The 23,907-nt window shown below is 34.0% G+C and overlaps 1 long non-coding RNA gene across 1 annotated transcript; it reads right to left on the bottom strand.

Moving 5' to 3' along the window:
* Positions 1-5,027: 5,027 nt before the first annotated feature.
* Positions 5,028-8,287, bottom strand: LOC127732110 (uncharacterized). Its single transcript, XR_007996063.1, has 3 exons — positions 8,120-8,287; positions 6,313-6,370; positions 5,028-5,170 (listed from the first exon to the last, which is right to left on the bottom strand). It is a non-coding gene; the product is annotated as an uncharacterized LOC127732110 (long non-coding RNA).
* Positions 8,288-23,907: the final 15,620 nt, after the last annotated feature.

Genomic DNA, 23,907 nt, shown 5'->3' with positions numbered 1-23,907 from the left:
AAAATCTGAAGTTACGGTTAAAAAACTGAAAAATTTATTGTGAAATTGACAAAATGAGATTAGGGGGTTAGGGCACTAAAAGGAATTTTGGACCATTTCAAAGATATTGTGACGGACAACGACTATATAGGTATTGTAAAGGAGACATTGGCGCATCGTTTGGAAAATCTCCAGAGTGGTTTTTGTTCGAAAATCTGAAGTTACGGTTAAAAAACTGAAATTGTGAAATTGACAAAATGAAATTAGGGGGGAGGGGTAGGCCAATTAATGTTAATTTTGGACCAATTTTAAGAGACCGTCACGGGCAACGACTATATAGGTATTGTAGAGGAGACATTGGCGCATCGTTTAGGAAAAACTCCAGAGTGGTTTATGTTCGAAAATCTGAAGTTACGTTTCAAAACTGAAATTGTGAAATTGACAAAATGAGATTAGGGGGTTTGGGCAATTTAAGTTAATTTTGGACCAATTTCAAGAGATTGTGACGGACAACGACTATATAGGTGTTGTAGAGGAGACAATGGCGCATCCTTTAAGAAAATCTCCAGAGTGGTTTATGTTCGAAAATCTGAAGTTACGGTTAAAAAACTGAAAATTTTATTGTGAAATTGACAAAACGAGATTAGGGGGGTAGGGCACTAAAAGAAAAACTTGGACCATTTTAAAGAGATTGTGACGGTCAACGACTATATAGGTGTTGTAGAGGAGACATTGGCGCATCGTTTAAGAAAATTTGCAGAGTGGTTTATGTTCGAAAATCTGAAGTAACGGATAAAAAACTGAAATTTTTATTGTGAAATTGACAAAATGAGATTAGGGGGTTAGGGCACTAAAAGGAAACTTGGACCATTTTAAAGAGATTGTGACGGGCAACGACTATATAGGTGTTGTAGGAGAGACATTGGCGCATTGTTTAAGAAAATCTCCAGAGTGCTTTATGTTCGAAAATCTGAAGTTACGGTTAAAAAAATGAAATTTTATTGTGAAATTGACAAAATGAGATTAAGGGGTAGGACACTAAAAAAAAATTTGGACCGTTTTAAAGAGATTGTGACGGACAACGACTATATAGGTGTTGTAGAGGAGATATTTGCGCATCGTTTAAGAAAATCTTCAGAGTGGTTTATGTTCGAAAATCTAAAGTTACGGTTAAAAAACTGAAATTTTTATTGTGAAATTGACAAAATGAGATTAGGGGGTTAGGGCACTAAAAGGAAATTTGGACCATTTTCAAGAGATTGTGACGGGCAACGACTATATAGGTGTTGTAGAAGAGATATTGGCGCATCGTTTAAGAAAATCTCCAGAGTGGTTTATGTTCGAAAATCTGAAGCTACGGTTAAAAAACTGAAAATTTTATTGTGAAATTGACAAAATTAGATTAGGGGGGTAGGGCACTAAAAGAGAATTTGGACCATTTTAAAGAGATTGTGACGGGCAACGACTATATAGGTGTTGTAGAAGAGACATTTGCGCATCGTTTAAGAAAATCTCCAGAGTGGTTTATGTCGAAAATCTGAAGTTACGGTTAAAAAACTGAAATTGTTATTGTGAAATTGACAAAATGAGATTAGGGGGTTAGGGCACTAAAAGGAAATTTGGACCATTTTCAAGAGATTGTGACGGGCAACGACTATATAGGTGTTGTAGAAGAGATATTGGCGCATCGTTTAAGAAAATCTCCAGAGTGGTTTATGTTCGAAAAACAGAAGTTACGGTTAAAAAACTGAATCTTTTATTGTGAAATTGACAAAATGAGATTAGGGGGGTAGGCCAATTTTAGTTAATTTTGGACCTATTTCAAGAGATTGTGACGGGCAACGACTATATAGGTGTTGTAGAGGAGACAATGGCGCATCGTTTAAGAAAATCTCCAGAGTGGTTTATGTCAAAAATCTGAAGTTACGGTTAAAAAACTGAACATTTTATTGTGAAATTGACAAAATGAGATTAGGGGGGTAAGGCACTAAAAGAAAAAATTGGACCATTTTAAAGAGATTGTGACGGGCAACAACTATATAGGTGTTGTAGAGGAGACATTGGCGCATCGTTTAAGAAAATCTCCAGAGTGGTTTATGTCGAAAAACTGAAGTTACGGTTAAAAAACTGAAAATTTTATTGTGAAATTGACAAAATGAGATTAGGGGGGGTAGGGCACTTAAAGGAAAAAATGGACAATTTTAAAGGGATTGTGACGGGCAACGACTATATAGGTGTTGTAGAAGAGACATTGGCGCATCGTTTAGGAAACCTCCAGAGTGGTTTATGTTCGAAAATCTGAAGTTACGGTTAAAAAACTGAAATTGTGAAATTGACAAAATGAGATTAGGGGGGAGGGGTAGGCCAATTAATGTTAATTTTGGAGCAAATGTAAGAGACCGTCACGGTAAACGACTATATAGGTATTGTAGAGGAGACATTGGCGCATTGTTTAGGAAAATCTCCAGAGTGGTTTATGTTCGAAAATCTGAAGTTACGTTTAAAAAACTGAAATTGTGAAATTGACAAAATGAGATTATGGGGTAGGCCAATTTAAGTTATTTCGGACCAATTTCAAGAGATTGTGACCGACAACGACTATATAGTGTTGTAGAGGAGACATTGGCGCATTGTTTAGGAAAATCTCTAGAGTGGTTTATGTTCGAAAATCTGAAGTTACGGTTAAAAAACTGAAATTGTGAAATTGACAAAATGAGATTAGGGGCGTAGGCCAATTTAAGTTAATTTTGGACCAATTTCAGGAGATTGTGACGGGCAACGACTATATAAGTGTTGTAGAGGAGACATTGGCGCATCGTTTAATAAAATCTCCAGAGTGGTTTATGTTCGAAAATCTGAAGTTACGGTTAAAAAACTGAAAATGTTATTGTGAGATTGACAAAATGAGATTAGGGGGGTAGGGCACTAAAAGAAAAATTTGGACCATTTTAAAGGGATTGTGACGGGCAACGACTATATAGGTGTTGTAGAGGAGACATTGGCACATCGTTTAAGAAAATCTCCAGAGTGGTTTATGTTCGAAAATCTGAAGTTACGGTTAAAAAACTGAAATTGTGAAATTGACAAAATGAGATTATGGGGTAGGGCAATTTAAGTTAATTTTGGACCAATTTCAAGAGATTGTGACCGACAACGACTATATAGTGTTGTAGAGGAGACATTGGCACATCGTTTAGGAAAATCTCCAGAGTGGGTTATGTTCGAAAATCTAAAGTTACGGTTAAAGAACTGAAATTGTTTGTACTGTAATAGGTCATTGCGGTTTATATTGTTAGCACGCGCAAACCCCTTATCTATGTCACATTTCTTATTACCTCGTTGGTCAAAAATCCACGAAGTTCCTGTAACCGTTTAGTAACAGCCTCTTCAGAGGAGCAAATCCGCTTTACTCTGAGAGCTTGACTGTACGGGATACTTTTTGTACAGTGTTTGGGGTGACAGCTTTGGGGAGAAGGGTACTGATGTTTATCTGTAGGTTTACAGTAGAGGTCTGTTGTTATGACACCGTCCTTTACAGATGTAGTTGTGTCTAAGAAAGTTATTTTAGAGTCGGCAATTTCATATGTAAATTTAATTGACTGGTGGGCGTTGTTTGCATGTCTGATAAAATCATCCAATTTTTGTTGGGATTCAATCCATTTCATGTCAACATCTTCGATGAAACGGAACCAAGATAGAGATTTGGATAAAGATGTTGAAATGATTTGTTTCTCTAATTTGCCCATAAAAATATTGGCGTAAGACGGTGCCGTTTTCGTCCCCATCGCTGTCCCGTTTATCTGAAGGTAATGTTCACCATTAAAGGTCAAATTGTTGCATTTCAAAACCAGAGTAAGCAGCAGGACATAACATTCGGTAGGTGATTCTAAAGTGTTGCGCGAGTCCCATATTTCTTTACACGATTGTATTCCGTCATCATGAGGTATGTTGGTATACAATGAGATGACATCTAATGTGACAAGGAGAGTTTCCGGTGGTTCATGGATTCCATTTTACGAAGGTAATCTGTAGTGTCTTGAATGTGAGAAGGAAGATTTTCTACATGAGATCTTAAACGAAAGTCTACGAATTCCGAGATTTTTTCAGTCGGGTGGCCGTTTGCGGATACAATGGGTCTATCAGGGTTGTTAACCTTGTGTATTTTGGGAAGAAGATTCAATCGACCAGGCTTGGCGTTCTCTGGTTTTAAATATTCGATTGTATCCTCATCTATGTGACCGTCATTGTGCATGGTTTGTAACGCAGTAATAATTTTGGAACTAAACTCAGAAGTAGGGTTATAGTCAAGCTTCTTATAAAATCTCTCATCAGAGAGCTGACGCTCTGCTTCCGCGATGTAGTTAGCTTTGTCCATTATCTCAACGGCACTTCCCTTGTCTGCTGGTTTTATCACAATATCTCAGCGATTGTATGGCTTTTTTCTCGTCAGAAGAGGTGTTATAAAACGACGAGTACTTGTTGCTAGCTAGATGAACAACATCCGATTTGATTTTGTCGATAACATTTATTCAGTCATTTTATATATATATATATATATATATATATATATATATATACTAGTATATCGCCTAATGAAAAAAAAACACTTTAATAGTTTCATTCAGATCCTAGTTTGTCGCGATCACATTTTCATAATTTTTTTTCTAATTCTTATCAGATTTATTTCCCCCGACCGTGTGAATATTTTTTATAATCATCGTGTGGTGCTTGATATCAACTCTTTGTTTTTTGCAAAAGCTTAAATGTCGCTTAAAAGTTATTAGAGAAAACAGATTCCACTACTGAATCTTGTGCAATAAGATGTTTTTCCATTCGGCAAGCATCGAGTTTAAAATTTGAGAGGAGAAGTAGTACGTATCGTTCCACACTCTATGAAGTGGTATAATCTGTATGTATCCCATTTATGTTGGCAACACTTTAATTCGTTTATATTTTAGACTTATACTTTACTCATTTATTTTTTATCTTTATTAAAATCAAACAAAAAACGTACTTGTGAAGATTTTGCAGTAAAATGACTTTGACTTATGACATCCATATTGATAATGTCATGAATAACTAATATCCTTGGTGATTTGCTGATGAGCTCGATTTTGATTGGTCGGTAGTAAAATCCGATGTACATGTAGGGATATCCTAAATATTTACAGTATCTCTCTGAATACATAATCTGAAATGTATACATAACATGATTGATTGGTTGATTGTTGTTTGTTTCACGCACAGTGGCAAATATTACATAAATAGATAACAAATAAACAAAACAATAGGTAGGTCTATGCATTTCAATATATTGTGCTTTAATACTTCATCTGTGTGCTTTATCAATATGTTATCTATAGCCGGTAAAATACAAATCAAAAACAATTTTCAACATAATAAGCTACAAAACGGCAAGCTTTTTAGAAAAACTATTACTTGTTAATATGTTATTCTTATCTGGGAAAAAGCTCCTTTTTTATATGTAACCGAAAAAAAACACTTTCGTATTCGAATTCGTATTGGAATTAAATTTTCAATGGATTCGTTGAAGTTTTTCTGATTTTTTTTTTTTCTAGAACAGTCCACTGATTGACCTCTCTTTAGTTATTGCAAGGGTTCTTTAACATACAGAGTGTACATGAATAAATTTGATTAATTAACACTGACAATTATTGTCATAACTGTTTCTTCTCAATTAAAATTCATTTACCTGTTTTCTGCATAACAACTCATAATTCTTATATACTTTTAAATTTCTGTCCATTTCAGGTCCATAAAATTTAATCGTTTTATTTTAATGCACTTCCTCTTATCACATTTCAGCTATCGCTTTCTAAAATATTCATCCTGTTAAAAAGTCGCTCGCTCATTCAAATTTTGTACCGAAAAGCCCACAGAACAAGTATTTAATTTAGAGTGGTCTTATTTTAAGAATTTTTTCATTTGCCTGAAAGAGTAGACTCGAAAGCTAATTGTAGGTGACAAAATTGTAAAAAGTAAAGCCCTGTTTATCTAAAAGCTGACGTGTTTCAACTTGTAAATCATGTAGTGAGTTACAATAGCATTGAAGGTAACACTTGCACTACACTAGATGCACATTTCGACGATGAGTGATGCTAAAGGCCAAAATATTTGAAAATCCAAAACATGATACAAAAGTTGAAAACCTGACAAACAAACAAGCAGCCAAACACGAACAAGGAAACAGAGCTTTGCATGAGGGAGATGCATTCCTTAATTTGAAATAATCTACCGAATTATATAATAGCAAATTTCAATCAAACAATATCCGTATTTTCATTCCAGTACCGAAGTATCTTTTTATATTACCTTTTTGAAGTGTAGTCAATGCTATTCTCATTCTTGTTTCCTTTTCTGCTTTAACTTCCTGTAATCAAACGAACTTTGATGAAATCATAGATAAAAAAAAATCCATTTGTTTTATGCTTTTTTTAATTACACACCAATAATAAAAACAGATGATCATGTGGGCTATTCAGTACACAGCAGTCAAAAATAGTGCCAATACATGTAACCATTTAATTGAAGGAAAAACATTATTATTTATAGATAATCTTTTAAGGTGGTACCCAACACCTTGACTAATATTAATTTGGCTCGTTTAATTTTCATAAAATTTTGACAAAATGTTTACTTTGACCCTTTGACAGAAATATAAAAATTTCAAAAAATTTGAACCAACCACTTTATCAGAAAAATTTCACTGGTTATATAGCAGTTTGACAACCATTAATTTTGATCATTGAGAAGCTTAATATTTCCTTAACAATACAACGTAATTAAAACGTTTAGCTGATTTTTACAGAGTTATCTCCCTGTAGTGTTAGGTACCACCTTAACATGTACATTTCAAAATATTCATACATTATTTGGATACCAAATTAATCAAGTTCACTAATTCAAAGAAATTGTAAAAAGAACGTAATTTACCTGTTTATGAGAGTACGGTAACCTATGCGCTGACAGAGATTTAATGGATGGTAATTTAGAAACTTTTTCACATAAAAACAATTTGAATTGTTTCACATTTTGTCATACGGGTACCTTAAATAACTTTCTAAACGGTATGTGTTTTGCTCATTGTTGGGGGCAGTACGATTACATGTAATTGTTCACATTACGAACTAAAGTTCCAAATATGATAATATCTCAGGTAATATTGACCTTAGATTGATTTTGCTAATCTTTTTATGTCCCTTTTTGTCATATTGCTACGTATTCAAGTACTTATACATCCTTCGCTTTCACATTTTTTGGTTTAAGCTCTCACGATGGAGGTAAATCCGAAAAAGCGCATAGGTCGTATCAAATTTATTACTGATAAGTGTTATTTTTATTATGTCCTTTTTGTCTATGGATATTTGTCTCGTTGGTATTTCCTTTATCTCCTTTAGTTTGATATCAAGATGCTAACATTAAGATTTGATTTCAATAAACATGTTATTATTTGCATGTATGATTTCTAATACAAAGAACCAGACCAGGATCCGTAAATGTAAGTTGCCATACTTAATGTTAAAAGTCAATTCTCATTGGTTAATATATATATGTAAGTTTGACCTTATTGTAATAACCAAAAGGAAACTGTTTAAACAAAATCAAATAATTTCAGTGCAGTTATAGTAACAGAACAATCAGTAATAAAAAAAAAAAAAAAAAAAAAAAAAAAAAAAAAAAAAAAACAACAGAAAGCTGAGAGGGTGATAGAGAAGATTAATTTGTTACCCCTACAAAAACATTGAAAACCTTAGTTTTGCCTTGGTATATATATAATGTAACAATCTGCTATGTAACTCTATCAGCAATTGTGTTATCTTTAAAATAATATCTGGCAATATTAAATAGTAAGGTTTCAAATATAAGGAACATGTTATAATTAGCTATATATAGGTAATGGTAACTACAGGTACTTTAGAAGACACAAACTCTAAAAACACAAGACAGTAAAAGCTAACAGACAGAAAATTTAACGATTGTTCAATACTTCGATATAAAGGACTGTATCAAGTCTAGGGTTGTTGAACATTTAATAAAAAATGTCAAGATGACATATGGACGGAGGGACGCTAAGAAAGTTTCATTAAGTCTTAATTTTAATTTCTTAAGTTAAACCTACTTGTCGTTTTGCATTTTCAATTAAGCCAATGACAATTGAACGAAATATCTTTATGTTCTGTTTTGTTGACTTGAGATCTTGTTGTTTGGTTAATGTTGTATAGAACCATTGTATGGCCAATCTGTTATATCCTTTTTTAAACACAAATAATCCAATATCAAAACAATCAAAAGCTGAAAAGAAAGAAAATGATAATTTCAGTTAAATTGATTGATTGATTGGTGTTTAACGCCACTTTCAACATAATTGTGCTATTTCGTGGCGGTCAGTTTTAATATCAGTTGAATTGAAGAACTTTCTTTAAGTGTGAAGATGGATATTTTATTTTAATAAATGTAATTACTCTTCAACTTTCAGCACTATTGTGCTATTTCGTGGCGGTCAGTTTTTATTGTTGGCGGAGAAAACAACCGACATTCGGTCGGAAAACTGACAATCTTAGTAAATTAAGATTGGAGTTGAGCGCACCTACAACGTGCGGGATTCAAACTCACAATCTCAGGCTAGTGATACAGTAGTTCGACTATTTAGACATCTCGGCCACCCACCGAGGCCACTAATTTTGTTTGTGGATGAGGACTGTATATTATATTTATTACAGTAAAAACACTGAAAGCATTTACTGATGTGTAAGACAAAGGCCCAGTCACTCGCATACTGAATAAAATTCGGACTTCATAAAGTTAGTAAATAAAAGCCAAACATTCAAGTCAATTGACACAAAATCACTACGCGCGCGTATAAAACAATCCGGAATTATTTTGATATATTTCGGTCACGATAAATCTGTGCATTAAAGGATACAGTTGCGGCGTTATATATTAACATATATATTATAAATTATATCCTTTATAAAATGTAATGAATACTGTCATTAGATTTTCTTTACGCAGATTGATTACAATATCAGCTACCCAACACAATGTGAGGCTTTGTGAGCTCATTCGCTTCTAAAATTTACAAAAAGCTTCACATTGCGGCTCACAACAGTTACTGATATACATTTTACTATAGCAATATGCCAAAATCGATACATATCTTCTATTTTCTTAATAGGGGGACTACCATTTGATACTCGGTTTTTTTTAAAATATGCCATAATTAACATTTGCAAAGGCAGCGTGAAAATAAATATCCTAACCTTCAAACTGTTGGAAATAGAATATGCTGTCCTCTCATTGATTGAAAATAAATACTCTTATTTAGAGCCAAATCCCCAAAAACATCGAATGGTCGCCCCTAAAAACTAAAACATTAACTGCAATCTTACATGCAATGTTACAAATATAAACGAAGTAAAGACAGATTATCTGCTGTCATTTCTTATGCAGTTTATTATAGGGTATGTCAGTTGGTGATATGTCGGGTTTATTATAGGGTATGTCAGTTGGTGAGATGTCGGGTTTATTATAGGGTATGTCAGTTGGTGACATGTAGGGGTTTGTAATAGGGTTTGTCAGTTGGTGAGGTGTCGGGTTTATTATAGGGTATGTCAGTTGGTGAGATGTCGAGTTTATTAAAGGGTATGTCAGTTGGTGAGATGTCAGGTTTATTAAAGGGTTTGTCAGTTGGTGAGGTGTCGGGTTTATTATAGGGTTTGTCAGTTAGTGAGACTTCGGGTTGATTTTAGGGTATGTCAGTTGGTGAGATTTCGGGTTTATTATAGGGTACGTCAGTTGGTGAGATGTCAGGTTTATTATAGGGTTTGTCAGTTGGTGAGATGTCTGGTTTATTATGGGGTATGTCATCAGTTAGTGAAATGTTGGGTTTATTATAGGGTATGTCAGTTGGTGATATGTCAGGTTTATTATATGGTATGTCAGTTGGTGAGATGTCGGGTTTATGTTAGGGTATGTCAGTTGGTGATTTGTCGGGTATATTGTAGGATATGTCATTTGATGAGAAGTCAGGTTTATTATAGGGTATGTCAGTTGTTTAGATGTTGGGTTTATTATAGGATTTGTAAACTGAATAGATGTCGGGGTTATTATAGGGTATGTCAGCTAGTTAGATGTCTGGTTTATTATAACTTATGTTAGTTGGTGAGCTGTTGGGTTTATAATGGGGTTTGTCAGTTAGTGAGATGTTGGGTTTATTATAGGGTATGTAAGTTGGTGAGACGTCGGGTTTATTATAGGGTATGTCAGTTAGTGAGATGTCGGGTTATTTATAAGGTATGTCAGTTGGTGAGATGTCGGATTTATTATATAATATGTCAGTTAGTGAGATGTCGGGTTTATTATAGGATTTATCAGTTGGTAAGATATCGGGTTTAAATATAGGATATGTCAGTTGGTGACATGTTGGGTTTATTGTAGGATATGTCAGTTGGTGAGACGTCGGATTTATTATAGGGTTTATCAGTTGGTAGGAAGTCTGGTTTATTTTAGGGTTGGTCAGTTGGTGAGGTGTCGGGTTTATAATAGGATTTGTCAGTTGGTGAGGTGTCGGGTTTATTATAGGGTTTGTCAATTAGCGAGATGTCGGGTTTATTATAGGGTTTGTCAGTTGGTGAGATGTCGGGTTTACTATAGGGTATGTCAGTTGGTGAGATGTCGGGTTTATTATAGGGTTGGTCAGTTGATGAGATGTCGGGTTTATTTGAAGGTTGGTCAGTTGGTGAGATGTCGGGTTTATTATAGGATATGTGAGTTGGTGAGATGTCGGGTTTATTAAAGGATATTTCAGTTGGTAAGATATCTGGTTTAAATATAGGATATGTCAGTTGGTGAGACGTCGGATTTATTATAGGGTTTATCAGTTGGTAGGAAGACTGGTTTATTTTAGGGTTGGTCAGTTGGTGAGGTGTCGGGTTTATAATAGGATTTGTCAGTTGGTGAGGTGTCGGGTTTATTATAGGGTTTGACAATTAGCGAGATGTCGGGTTTATTATAGGGTTTGTCAGTTGGTGAGATGTCGGGTTTACTAAAGGGTATGTCAGTTGGTGAGATGTCGGGTTTATTATAGGGTTGGTCAGTTGATGAGATGTCGGGATAATTATAGGGTATGTCAGTTGGTGACATGTAGGGGTTTGTTATAGGGTTTGTCAGTTGGTGAGGTGTCGGGTTTATTATAGGGTATGTCAGTTGGTGAGATGTCGAGTTTATTAAAGGGTATGTGAGTTGGTGAGATGTCGGGTTTATTAAAGGATATTTCAGTTGGTAAGATATCTGGTTTAAATATAGGATATGTCAGTTGGTGAGACGTCGGATTTATTATAGGGTTTATCAGTTGGTAGGAAGACTGGTTTATTTTAGGGTTGGTCAGTTGGTGAGGTGTCGGGTTTATAATAGGATTTGTCAGTTGGTGAGGTGTCGGGTTTATTATAGGGTTTGACAATTAGCGAGATGTCGGGTTTATTATAGGGTTTGTCAGTTGGTGAGATGTCGGGTTTACTAAAGGGTATGTCAGTTGGTGAGATGTCGGGTTTATTATAGGGTTGGTCAGTTGATGAGATGTCGGGTTTATTTTAAGGTTGGTCAGTTGGTGAGATGTCGGGTTTATTATAGGATATGTGAGTTGGTGAGATGTTGGGTTTATTGTAGGATATGTCAGTTGGTGAGACGTCGGATTTATTATAGGGTTTATCAGTTGGTAGGAAGTCTGGTTTATTATAGGGTTGGTCAGTTGGTGAAGTGTCGGGTTTATAATAGGGTTTGTCAGTTGGTGAGGTGTCGGGTTTATTATAGAGTTTGTCAGGAAGTGAGATGTCGGGTTTATTATAGGGTTTGTCAGTTGGTGAGATGTCGGGTTTATTATAGGGTATGTCATTTGCTGAGATGTCGGGTTTATTATAGGGTTGGTCAGTTGGTGTGATGTCGGGTCTATTATAGGATATGTCAGTTGGTGAGATGTCTGGTTCATTATAGGGTTGGTCAGTTGGTGAGATGTCGGGTTTATTATAGGGTATGTCAGTTGGTGATATGTCGGGTTTATTATAGGGTATGTCAGTTGGTGATATGTCAGGTTTATTATAGGTATGTCAGTTGGTGACATGTCGGTTTTTTTTATAGGATATGTCAGTTGGTGAGACGTCGGGTATACATTAATGAGACAGCAAGTCAACGACATAAATAAATGCTTTTATTTGAGAATTCTTTTTTCATTATAGATCTCTGATTATAGATATAGCTATGTCACTTGCATAATTGGATCTAGGAAAGAAAAAACACTTAACCGCTTGCTAAAATTAAAATTGAAGACAATTGTAAAGATACCTGTAAGTTTTGGCACTTTAATTCCAAATATGTTACCGCTAGCAATGTCACGTGCAGATACGTTGTAAGTGTTTTGTAACCTGACAAATGACAAAATAACACCATGTACGTCTGCCTCCGTAGGTAAATTTGAAACGAATGATGTCATTGTTTCTGAAAAAAAGGAAAGATTTGCTGAAGAATGGTTAGCCATTCACTATCTTTATCAAAAAGTCTTTTTATTTTCTATAATGTATATCAAAATGGACGAGTTGTCATTAAAATGGCTAATGCTGTATTTCTGTACTTATTTAGAATTAATGGAGTTGAATTAGTGCATGACACTCTGAAAAAATCAAAGGAAACTTAGTAATTATGCATTTGTTGCTGTGCTTTATCTCAAAGTCACAGTGAGAGAATCTATCAAAAATCAAAATCGCACAATATCCTGCAGGTTCAGGACTAACCCGTAGCACCGGTTTGAGCCGAATGATTTGGTAGATGTCAATAAATGTACATATGCACTGAAGAACACAGGTACAGGGTGAAATCACCAATTTCAGACTACGACGCATTCGGCACACCTCGGCAAATCTTTCAATCTGATGAAGGGTAGTGGAAACTGCCGAGGTTTGCCGATCTATTACGACAGGCAAAGAAATCTAACAATCTGATACAGTAAGGTAGCGGAATCTGCCGAGGTTTTGTCGATTGACTACGACGAGCAAAGAAATCCAACTCATGCTGTCATAATGATGGAAACTTGTCTCATCAGCAAGCATACCAAATCATTAAAAACAAACACAAAATTTCATCCAATTTTTTTTTACAAAAAATGGGGCGGGGAGGGGTATACATTTATTGTCTTTTCATGAAAACCTCTAGCAAAAATAAAAGAAAAAGTCTTGATTTGGCAATAAAAAAAGTTTTGACGGGAACGAAAATCAGTGATTTTTGTATAATAACCGCACCGTTTTAAAAAAATATTACCTTTTAGTTGAACATCGTCTGTCCTGTTGATTATATCAGTGATTGAACTTATACTTCGGCGACAGCTGTTGCGTATAGGTACATAGAAACAGGATTAGGAGGTGTTGTTATATTTCTATTACATTCCTCCGATATTTTGACCTTTAATCTTTCTGAAATTCTGTGAAAGAAAGCACAAGTTCCATTGTTACTCTAGTTAGAAAATGGGGTTATAAAAAAAAAGTCAGAAATTGTTTTATTACTTTGCCGAAAGGTAGTTTATATTGTTTAATTTTTCAAAAGTTATAGTTTAAAATATATGTCACCCAACTTAAGAAGATAGCTCTTATTTAATGTCATTTTAACAAATCAAAGTGAAAAAAATTATGCCACCGTATTTTTTTCTATAATACTTGATAGAAAAAATACTGTACAATCCTTTATGAAATTTGACTAACTTGAGTTACTTACCCCTATAAAGTTAAGTTTAAAAATGCTAATCTATCAAAGCATATTCTGATTTTGTAAAAAAAAACAACAACATAAACAGTCGTAATAATGGCATAAAACTATATGATTTTCTTCATTTAAATGAAAAGTCGTAAAACGAATCGCATTTGTCAATGTTTTAACGTCCTCTGACTTGTTTTAAGATAAAGCTGTACTTAAATACTTTTGACGGTCTTTGTTTACTGCTTGTACATTGTACCTTAATTTATCATTTGTCTAACCTGGCGTCCTCAGGTAAACTCATTTTTAGACACTGTATGTTAGCTGGCCACTTGTTTACATTACTGCAGTTACAAGGGGCGGATCCAGGATTTTTGAAAAAAGGGGGGGGGGGATTATTTCTGAAAACTGAATATATAAAACTTTTGGACGATTTTATGCTAAAAACTGATATTTTTTAATCAAAAGTACGCCTTTACGACACCACCCCTCCCCCTAAATCCGCCATATATGTACCTATTGTTAAAACTAAGGTTTATCAAAATAAAGCATATATCGTACAACTAAACATGTATAATTATTTATTTACCTTTTTAACTTGTTATACCCGTCCAAAGATTCTATGTATTTCGTCAGTGTATATGCAGTCCTCTTAGAATCTTCAAAATGTTGTGTACACGTAAATAATATTCCAATACAAGAGAAAATATTTAAGGTTATTATTACAGATGCTAATAATATACGAACAGACATCATGCAGTTCCTAAAAAAATAAAGAATGACAAAAATAAAAAAAAAATTGTCTTCCGGTTTTCGATGTAAGTTGGTTGTAATTTTTTATTATTGCCGTTGGTTATATTACTTTATTTGTGAGGGTCTGGATGGAGGTCTTTCATTTCTGTTTTCTTTAATCATTTAGGTAATTTGTTTCTATTCTTTATATATTTTTCCTTTTTTCTTTATTCTTTATATTTTAGCACCCCATTATTATCTATTTTTTAGGCCTATTTTTCTCTATTTTCTTTTTATGGCCGATTTTTCTGTAGATTTGACCGATTATTTATTTATATATCCTGTAAACCCCATCCAGGTTCTCATTTATACATTATTGTCAGAAACCGCATGAAAACATGGAAACAATACTACTATAGAATGATTTCGCCAGAATTATATTAACGTAAACATTAATTTGATAATATAAGGTATATATATTACATGTTGTTGTTCTCGGCATAATGTACTTGTAATATTTGGACAGAAATGACCACAAATCAATTAACACTTTTAGAAGAGAGTAAACCATCGAATGTGACAAACATGTATACATTTTTTTTCAAGGTCATGTTATTGATTCACTTCCTTATTATCTATATTTCCAAATGCAAAAAATGGAAGAGAAGTTAAAAGAAAAAACTAAAAACTAAAAAGACCCCCCCCCCCCCCCAAAAAAAAAAAAAAAAAAAAAGAAAAAATTGAAATAAAAGAAAATATTTCATAAAAAAACAAAACACATACATAAAGATTCGATTTTTTAAGATGAAATAATAGACAGATACGATTATTCATTATTCAGCGCTGTCGTCTTATAGCACAAGGAATGGAATTTTGTAATTTTTTTTTCATTTTTCAATTCTTCAATGAGATATGCAAAGAATGTGTCAGTTTACTAATTATCGGAATGAATTAACATAATTAATTATGAAATACACAGTCCTATCATTTATATTTTTTATTCCGTTTTTGCCTCACAGAATATCTATTTATTTTCATTTTGCATTCTTCAATGACGTTTTAAGGATGTACTTAGTTGAAAATAAAAAAATCTAGAATTTAAAATTGATGCTATAAGTCAAAAGAACATTAGTTAAGGAACAAAATAAGCTAAAAATATTGATAGGTTATTTAACTCCTTTTTGAGATATTTGATTTTGAAGAAATTGCGGGAAAAGGCTGACTCGGACTTTTACCTTATATCTAGCATTGGCATTAAAAGGGTCTCAAATCGTAAGAAAAAATCTAGAATCTGCTTAAATTTTGGTAATGACATTTTAATGAGGTATTGGAGTCTTCTATGAAAAGAAAATTGGGTGATATGGGGCAAAATATTTTACCCTGTATCGTAGGAAAAAAACCAAGAAGTCCGGACATCTGACAAAAATTCATAAACCTCACATGAGTACATCCTTAATATGACTATATTGAGCTGTTACTACTAAAGGCCATAAAAAGTATGTGCAATCTCGAAGACTTATATTGAATCGGTTATGATTGGGAAATAAAATTCTACGAGATACTCCTTGATAGCAATGATGCAGCATGGGTCGACACTGAATACGAGGGTACTAACATATTCGAAGTCTCTGTATGCATTCTGAAAGCCTGGCATCCTGGCCTATCCTTCTCGTCGATTCAGTTACCTGTCAAACAGTTAGCCAGGATCCCAGGCTAGCATTCGAAATAAATAAAACGATAAAAGATTAAGGAAATTATTATATTTTCAGTCAGGTGAATTGAAGCTCTCATGAATCGACATTGTGTAGGTTAAATATTTATAACTGGTAGCTGAAAAAATGATGCTTCTTGCTTATATTAATTAAAAAGAAATTAAACAAATGTCACTTTGTCGTTAAAAAAACACGAAAAAAACATTACATCGAAACGTTATACCTGTCCATTGAAAAAAAAATGGAACAACCAACTCTGGTCATTTGAGAAACGTTTAAATAGGAGAAAAATAGATATCAGTGTATGCTCACTTGTTTTTGTTTTAAAATATGTCTTTTGATTGAGTTAAGCCATTTCAATTGATATTTTATAGTGTGTCTTTCTATGTTGTGATGTTCCACTATTGTTTCAGGTAGGGTGAAGGTTGGCGCCTATTAAAACGTTTAAACCCGCTGCATTTGTTTGCACCTGTCCTAAGTCAGGAACCTGATGTTCAGTGGTTGTCGTTTGTTGATGTGGTTCATATGTGTTTCTCGTTTTTTATATAGATTAGACCGTTGGTTTTCCTGTTAGAATGGTTTTACACTAGTCATTTTTGGGGCCCTTTATAGCTTTCTGTTTGGTGTGAGCCAAGGTTCCGTGTTGAATGCCGTACTTTGACCTATAATGGTTTACTTTTACACATTGTGACTTGGATGGAGATTTGTCTCATTGGCACTCATACCACATCTTCTTATATCTATTAAGAAAAATGACTTTAAAGAAAACTAGTCAGGAAAAGAGCGGTACGTGGTCATATCCGTCGTGGATTTCAAACAATGATACAGGTAGGATGTACGATGTATTCAATGAGATCTTCCCGAGTCTGTTATCGATAGTTACGACTAATAATAGTTAACATATTTAATCAGTAATTATGCATGAGTTTGTTTGCATTGTTTTGTTTTCTGAAATTTAATGTATATGAAAGTCCACTCGTAATATTACACTGTTCATTGTATTATGGCATCCATATCATTTTTTATTCCAAATACGTTGAAGGAATGTGTAGTATGTTTCAATGATTTATATTCAGATAATATCTTTTCAATTGTATTTTTAAACGCAGTGTGTACTAATATATATATGTAAGTCAAATGCGTTTTGTTAAAATATACTTTTCACTTTTTTGGTCTTTTGGAAAATGTTGTTTGTGCTGTCTCTAGACCCCTCTACCAAGAAATTTGTTTTACATGCACACGTATAAAAATTGCGGTTTTTATCCAACGCAATCATAGGTTTGAACGTTGTTTTCAATTTAGACTCGTTTATATTTTTTCGTTTGGGCTTGTATGATATTTTCCTTCGGGTTTATATGATCCGTTCATCCTATTTCGACTCTTTAAAATTCAAGAGTCTAATATCTTAAATTGAGGTAAATTATATGGTCTTCCAAATACCGTTTCGATCCCTAACATCACTGAAGAGACATTAATTGTCGAAATCTGGATATGGTGTACAAATGTTTGCACCTCCTGTTTGCGGTATACCATCTTCTCCGCAAGTTTATTGTTTTTTGTTTGGTATTAAATTAAATATTAGATCCATGTTACATCTGGTGATCAATTTATTTGGCAATCGTCAATGGCAGTCAGCAGGGTTTAAGAACATCAGTTGTTCGACCTGTTAGTCAAATGCGTTTTCTTAAAATATACTTTTCACTTTTTTGGTCTTTTGGAAAATGTTGTTTGTGCTGTCTTTAGACCTCTCTACCAAGAAAATTGTTTTACATGCACACATATAAAAATTGCGGTTTTTATTCAACGCAATCATAGGGTTGAACGTTGTTTTCAATTTAGACTTAATGAATATATATATATATATATATTATTAAGAAACTACCCCTTTACAACGGGGGCACTTGCAGGCAGGGTACCTACAAATGCGTCTAAAAGCATATACAATGAATAATGTACAATGAAATAAAATACACATAGGACAATATCATAGTTAAAAATTGATTCTCTTAAAAACAAGTCAATTTTCATGTAAAACATAACAGCATTGTATATTAAGATAACATCTCTGCATTTAGAGATCACATCAATTAAATTGCACACGCAAATCACAGTTAGCTTAATTTTCTAAAATCGAGACCTGTAAGTGTACATTTCACTCAAAATCTTTTTAATAAAAGTGTCAACATGTTTACAAAAATATTCACCTAGCAGTATGTTTATTTTTTCGTAGGACGGTAACTCTGTGAAGCAAAAGTCGGGGAAGTTAGTACTTAGGTACTCATTTATATCGGCAAAATACTTAATTCGTATAGGGGAATATTCTCTCACTAAATAATACAAAATTTGGTGACTATGTTGAACTAGAGATAAAGGATACTACAGATACAGTTAAATCTGCCTCATATCTTGACTTACATCTAGAAATTGACAATGAGGGTCGGTTAAAAACAAAACTTTACGACAAAAGAGATGATTTCAGCTTCCCAATTGTGAACTTTCCATTTCTATGTAGTAACATTCCGGCAGCGCCTGCATACGGAGTATATATCTCCCAATTGATACGATATTCCCGGGCTTGTGTTTCCTATCATGATTTTCTTAATAGAGGAATGCTGCTCACAAGGAAGCTATTAAACCAAGAGTTCCAAATGGTGAAGTTGAAATCATTCCTTCGTAAATTTTACGGACGCCATCACGAGTTGGTTGACCGTTATGGAATAACCGTTTCACAGATGATATCGGATATGTTCCTTATGTCGTAACTACAATACCCTTCCATTTTCACGAATGTAACTTACCGAATTAGACTATTTACCGGATTTGTAATACCATTAGCAACACGACGGGTGCCACATGTGGAGCAGGATCTGCTTACCCTTCCGAAGCACCTGAGATTACCCCCAGTTTTTGGTGGGGTTCGTGTTGCTTAGTCTTTAGTTTTCTATGTTGTGTCATCTGTACTATTATTTGTCTGTTTGTCTTTTTATTTTTGGCCATGGCGTTGTCAGTTTGTTTTCGATATATGAGTTTGACTGTCCCTCTGGTATCTTTCGTCCCTCTTTCAGAACATTCGAGAACGAAGTGTTCCACGGACTCCTCAGATTTGCTTGAACACATTCGACAAATGGGAGTCTCGCACATATTCATTCTATACAAAACTTGATACATGGGTAAACAATTTGTTCGTGCTAACAATTTTAACCGTGTAGACTTAAATTTGAGCAAGTTTGACAAATAAGGCTGTCTACCAGGCGCAAGGTTAAATTTGGAGAACGCATTTAGACTGCTTTTATTTCTTATAACTTGAAATTCTTTTTCACGAACAAACTTTCTAAAAAACTGTTTTTAAAATATTCAGGTTAACATTTGAATTGTAAAAATGATCAAGACCAACAGTATTGAACACATTTTTCATATACTGGGGATATCCCTATCCTCGACGTATCAAATATGATTCGACATAGTCTATTCTTATCTAGGTCATGAATTCTAGCAAAATAAGACACCCATTGTCTATCAAGGAAATCATTTATCGGTTCCCAACCTAAATCTACGAAAAGAGCCAATTTTGGGATATTCGTATTAGTACTGAAAATAAATTTCGCCGATTTATATTGCCAAGTTTCAAGAATTTGTTTGCTTGAAACTGACGACGGCAGCAATACAGCACAACCGTGTGCGATAGATGGCCGTATTACCGAGTTCCAGAGGGCATCTCCGAAGGATATACGATTGAAAGATCCGTGCTCATTTAGCAACTTAGTCATATAATTGAGCTTGCGCTCGAAGTTATCTTTTAAGTAACAATGTATATGGTAGGGAAAAGTCAATGAACGGGTAAAATAAAATCCGAGATATTTGTATTCATTGGTTTCATTAAGGAGAAGATTACCTAATTGCCATTTTTTATCTTCATCTAAACGCTTACCTATTATCATAACCTTGGATTTGTTTTGGTTAAATTTTAGATTCCACTTTGAAGCAAAAATAGCTGTTATATCAAGCAGACGATGTAGTTCCGCCTCGGACTTCCCGATAATGACTACATCATCAGCAAATAGAAGGCAATTCGCTAGTTGTGAGGAAAGTTCGGCACCAAAATTGTTGGCTTCGAGCATACTTACGAGGTCATTCATTAGAACAGAGAAAAGAGCCGGAGACAAGACATAACCTTGTTTTAAGCCAAATACTTGATCAAAGAAACTTTTTTCACAATCACCAAAAAAACCTTTGTTTAATACATTACTGTAAAGTGATTTGAGCAGTTTCCAACACTTACCTTGAATGCCAGTTTTCCACAATAAGTAGAAAAGGCCATCACGCCAGACTCTGTCGAAAACTTTTGATAGGTCTAGAAAAGCAACATATTTTTTATATTTTTTAGCTTTTCGAATAGAACAAATACCTTGTAGAGTAAAACTGTGATCCTCTGTTCTTCTATTTTTTTCTAAATACCCCCTGAACCTCGCCTAAACTATTATTTTCTTCTTAAGTAGGTCATTAAAGATTCCTCCAAAATTTTCGAATATACCTTGTACACATTACATGTTAAAGTAATCCCCCTACAGTTATCAATATCATAGACAGACCCTGCTTTGAGTATGGGTTTGATTATGCCATTTTGCCAATCATCAGGTACAGCTTCGAGGTCAGTAATAATGGTGCAGAGATCAACAAGTGAATCCACAAGTGCATCGCCACCAAACTTTAAGAATTCATTGGGAATCTCATCGATACCACTAGATTTGTGCGACTGAAGATATCTTATAATTTTATCTATCTGCTCTCTGTCAATTTGTACTGAGATATGCGAGTCAGGGAAAACTTCATTCTTTCTATACTCGAAAGAAATTCCTTAACCTCATTTTGCATATTACGTTTTAAAGAAGAATCTCTGCCGAAAGAGATAAATGGTTACTCAAAATAGCATTTATGTCTTTTTCGTCCGTAAAAAGTTCGGACTTATTCTTTGGGTTCATAATTTGATTGGGGACAGTACTCTTATTTTTGCCTTTTAAAAGGTCCCAGAAGCCTTTAACTTTATTGGAGGAATTAACATATTTGTCATGAAATTGTTTCAATTTCAGAGCGTTTTCCTTCTTTTAATAGCTTCTTGGACTTTAACTTTCCTGAGCTTATAATATTAGTCAAAAGTTTGCTCGTCTCGCTATTACTGTCACGGGTTTTGTCGTGAATTCTTTTTAGTCGGTTACTTTCTTTTCTGCTTTTAATCAAAAGGTCAAGTTCTTTGTCCCAGAACCTACGATATTGCTTAGAATGGTTTGCTTTTCCGATAGAAAAATCAGCAGCATCATGAACGGACTTTTTCCATTGACCCCAAAAAGTGATAGGCACTGATGCGTTGAAATTTTGTTTTAGGGCTGACCGAAAAGTGTGCCAACCAATACTAAGAAGTGTACTAAATGTGCATATTTACCCGAACCGTTTGAAAGTCTATAGTTTCGTTTGATGTGTTTGAGCTTTTGATTTTGCCATTTGACAAGGAACTTCGAATTTTCCTTGCATTCGGGTTCGGTACTTCTGTTATTTTTCTTTTTCTATTTCTATTCAACAATAAAATATGCGTTATTTTAATTTTTTAATTTAAGCTTTGTGTCAGGTATGTTTTTGAGATTCTCTATGTCTAAATAAGCTATGTGGTATATATGCTGTGTACAAATTGTAATGTGCGCAAATTATAAATTCCCTATGTATGCAAAGAATATCTAAGTGTATAGATGTATATTTCAAGTGACTGGACTTTTCGTGAGGCAAGTGAGACTTCTGTTGTAAGGACACTCGTATGCATGCATGGGATGTTTAAATACGCAGTCACGCCTACTATGAACATTGCAACTAAATCCAGTGTGGTTGGGGAATAACTCGCTAGTAAAAGGGCCTCTGTTGATTATCTGTTTGAAGAATCAAGTTCTTATTGTTACCGATTCTACCATATTTTCCAATGGCAGTCAACGTTATCTACCACTGATGTATTGTTTACTGTAAACAAACTAATTTTCGCGAGCGATTTATTTTTCGCGAATTTCACAAGTAGAAAAATAACGCAAGTACAAATTGTCACGAATAAGTAAAACTTGGATCTTTCCTTATTCATCTACATCAAGTAAATTTGAAAATCGCGAAATAAAATCGCCGAAGTGGATTAGAAAGGGCTAAACGCGAAATAAAGTATCCGCGAAAATGAGTTGGTTTACAGTATTTGTCAACTGCATTAATCCGTAAATTCGCCACTGGACATTTTATTTAAGTGTCCAGCAATCAATCAATCATTCCATCAGAGATTATGTTGGTATATATTAAAGCGACAGTAGTTTACCTATATATGTAAATCTCGCAAATAGACAAGGAAGACACAAAGCAAGATAACAAACAAACGGAAGGAATCACATAAACTCCAAGCGAAGCGAGACCACGTACGTTGACAGGGTAATCGTCACTCTGCTTCCATGCATGTATTATCCGCCATGAGAATTCGCTCTCAGTAAAACTGTCACAATCTGGAATAAGACACAACCGGTAAAATTACAGATCAGACGACTATACTGGTATCTAAAGATCTAAGCCCGCGAAATGTGGATAGCATATACCATTCATTTCTCGAGTAAAACAAGTTCATAATTAAATTAGTGATATAATGTGCCATCTTCGACAAAGATTGAAGTTCTTATCGCTCAATGTACAAGCAATATTGTTTTCCATTATACATTTATAGAAATTGCTTATCAATAATAAATATTTTTCACATAGATGTTCAAAATGTGTACATTGTACATGAAACATACACAACGAGAACAAAATCCTCAGGCAAAAATCTGACATTGAGATTAAGTTATCGATGATTATCAAGGACTTCTTTTCTTATATCTATTGGTCCCAGAATTGAGTGACACAATTTATTCATGAATATATACCCATCTTTTCTAAACCAATGGACATGGTGCGAAGAAAAAGAATAAATAAATATATGTGATAGATCTAAAATATTATTACTCCGAAAAAAAAAGAAGTAAAATCGAGATTTTTCTGTTTGTCGTTGTAAAGCTATGTGTGTATTTTTTTCTACAAGGAAAAATGATTAAAAGATTTATAAAAATAACTACCTGTAATGAACGATAAACGAATAGCTCTGATTTTGAAATTCTCGTTCAAATGAGATACTATGTAAAATAGTTCGGATCAGTCAAATACTGTTCATTGAAATATATACTATAATGGGTAAACAGATTTGCATTAATTCATCATGTATACATTCATAAAATATCCCGATTAAAAATTTTCTTCCGGTTAAAACATTATGTTTACACATCTAGTGACGGAATATGACAATACTAAATTCCCAATTGGCACACTTCGGCAGATCTAACTATTATGTAGGGTAGCGGAATCTGCCGAGGTTTGCCGAGTGACTAAATTACATGCGTACTTCTACTGTTTCTGGTATTATCTTCATCAGGTACGCTAAATGTAAAATTGTTGTCAGTAACTATTTTTGAATTCAAAATGTCAAATAATTCACAATAAAACTAAAAATACGTGGACGATTAATTGACAGTTGGTGGTTTCATTTTCAACACATTGGCTTTTTCTTGGTGGTTGGTTTTAGACTCATGTGGACAAAGCATCCACCCTAAATAAAAGTATGCAATGCAAATGCATTGATAAATAATTTGATAAAGAATACATTGAAAGAAAATAAATAGAAATAGAA

This window comes from Mytilus californianus, unplaced genomic scaffold, assembly GCF_021869535.1.
Source record: "Mytilus californianus isolate M0D057914Y unplaced genomic scaffold, xbMytCali1.0.p SCAF_22, whole genome shotgun sequence".
NCBI lineage: Eukaryota > Metazoa > Mollusca > Bivalvia > Mytilida > Mytilidae > Mytilus > Mytilus californianus.
The sequence above is the reverse complement of the archived record's forward strand: the minus strand, read 5'-3'. Positions and strand labels throughout refer to the sequence as shown.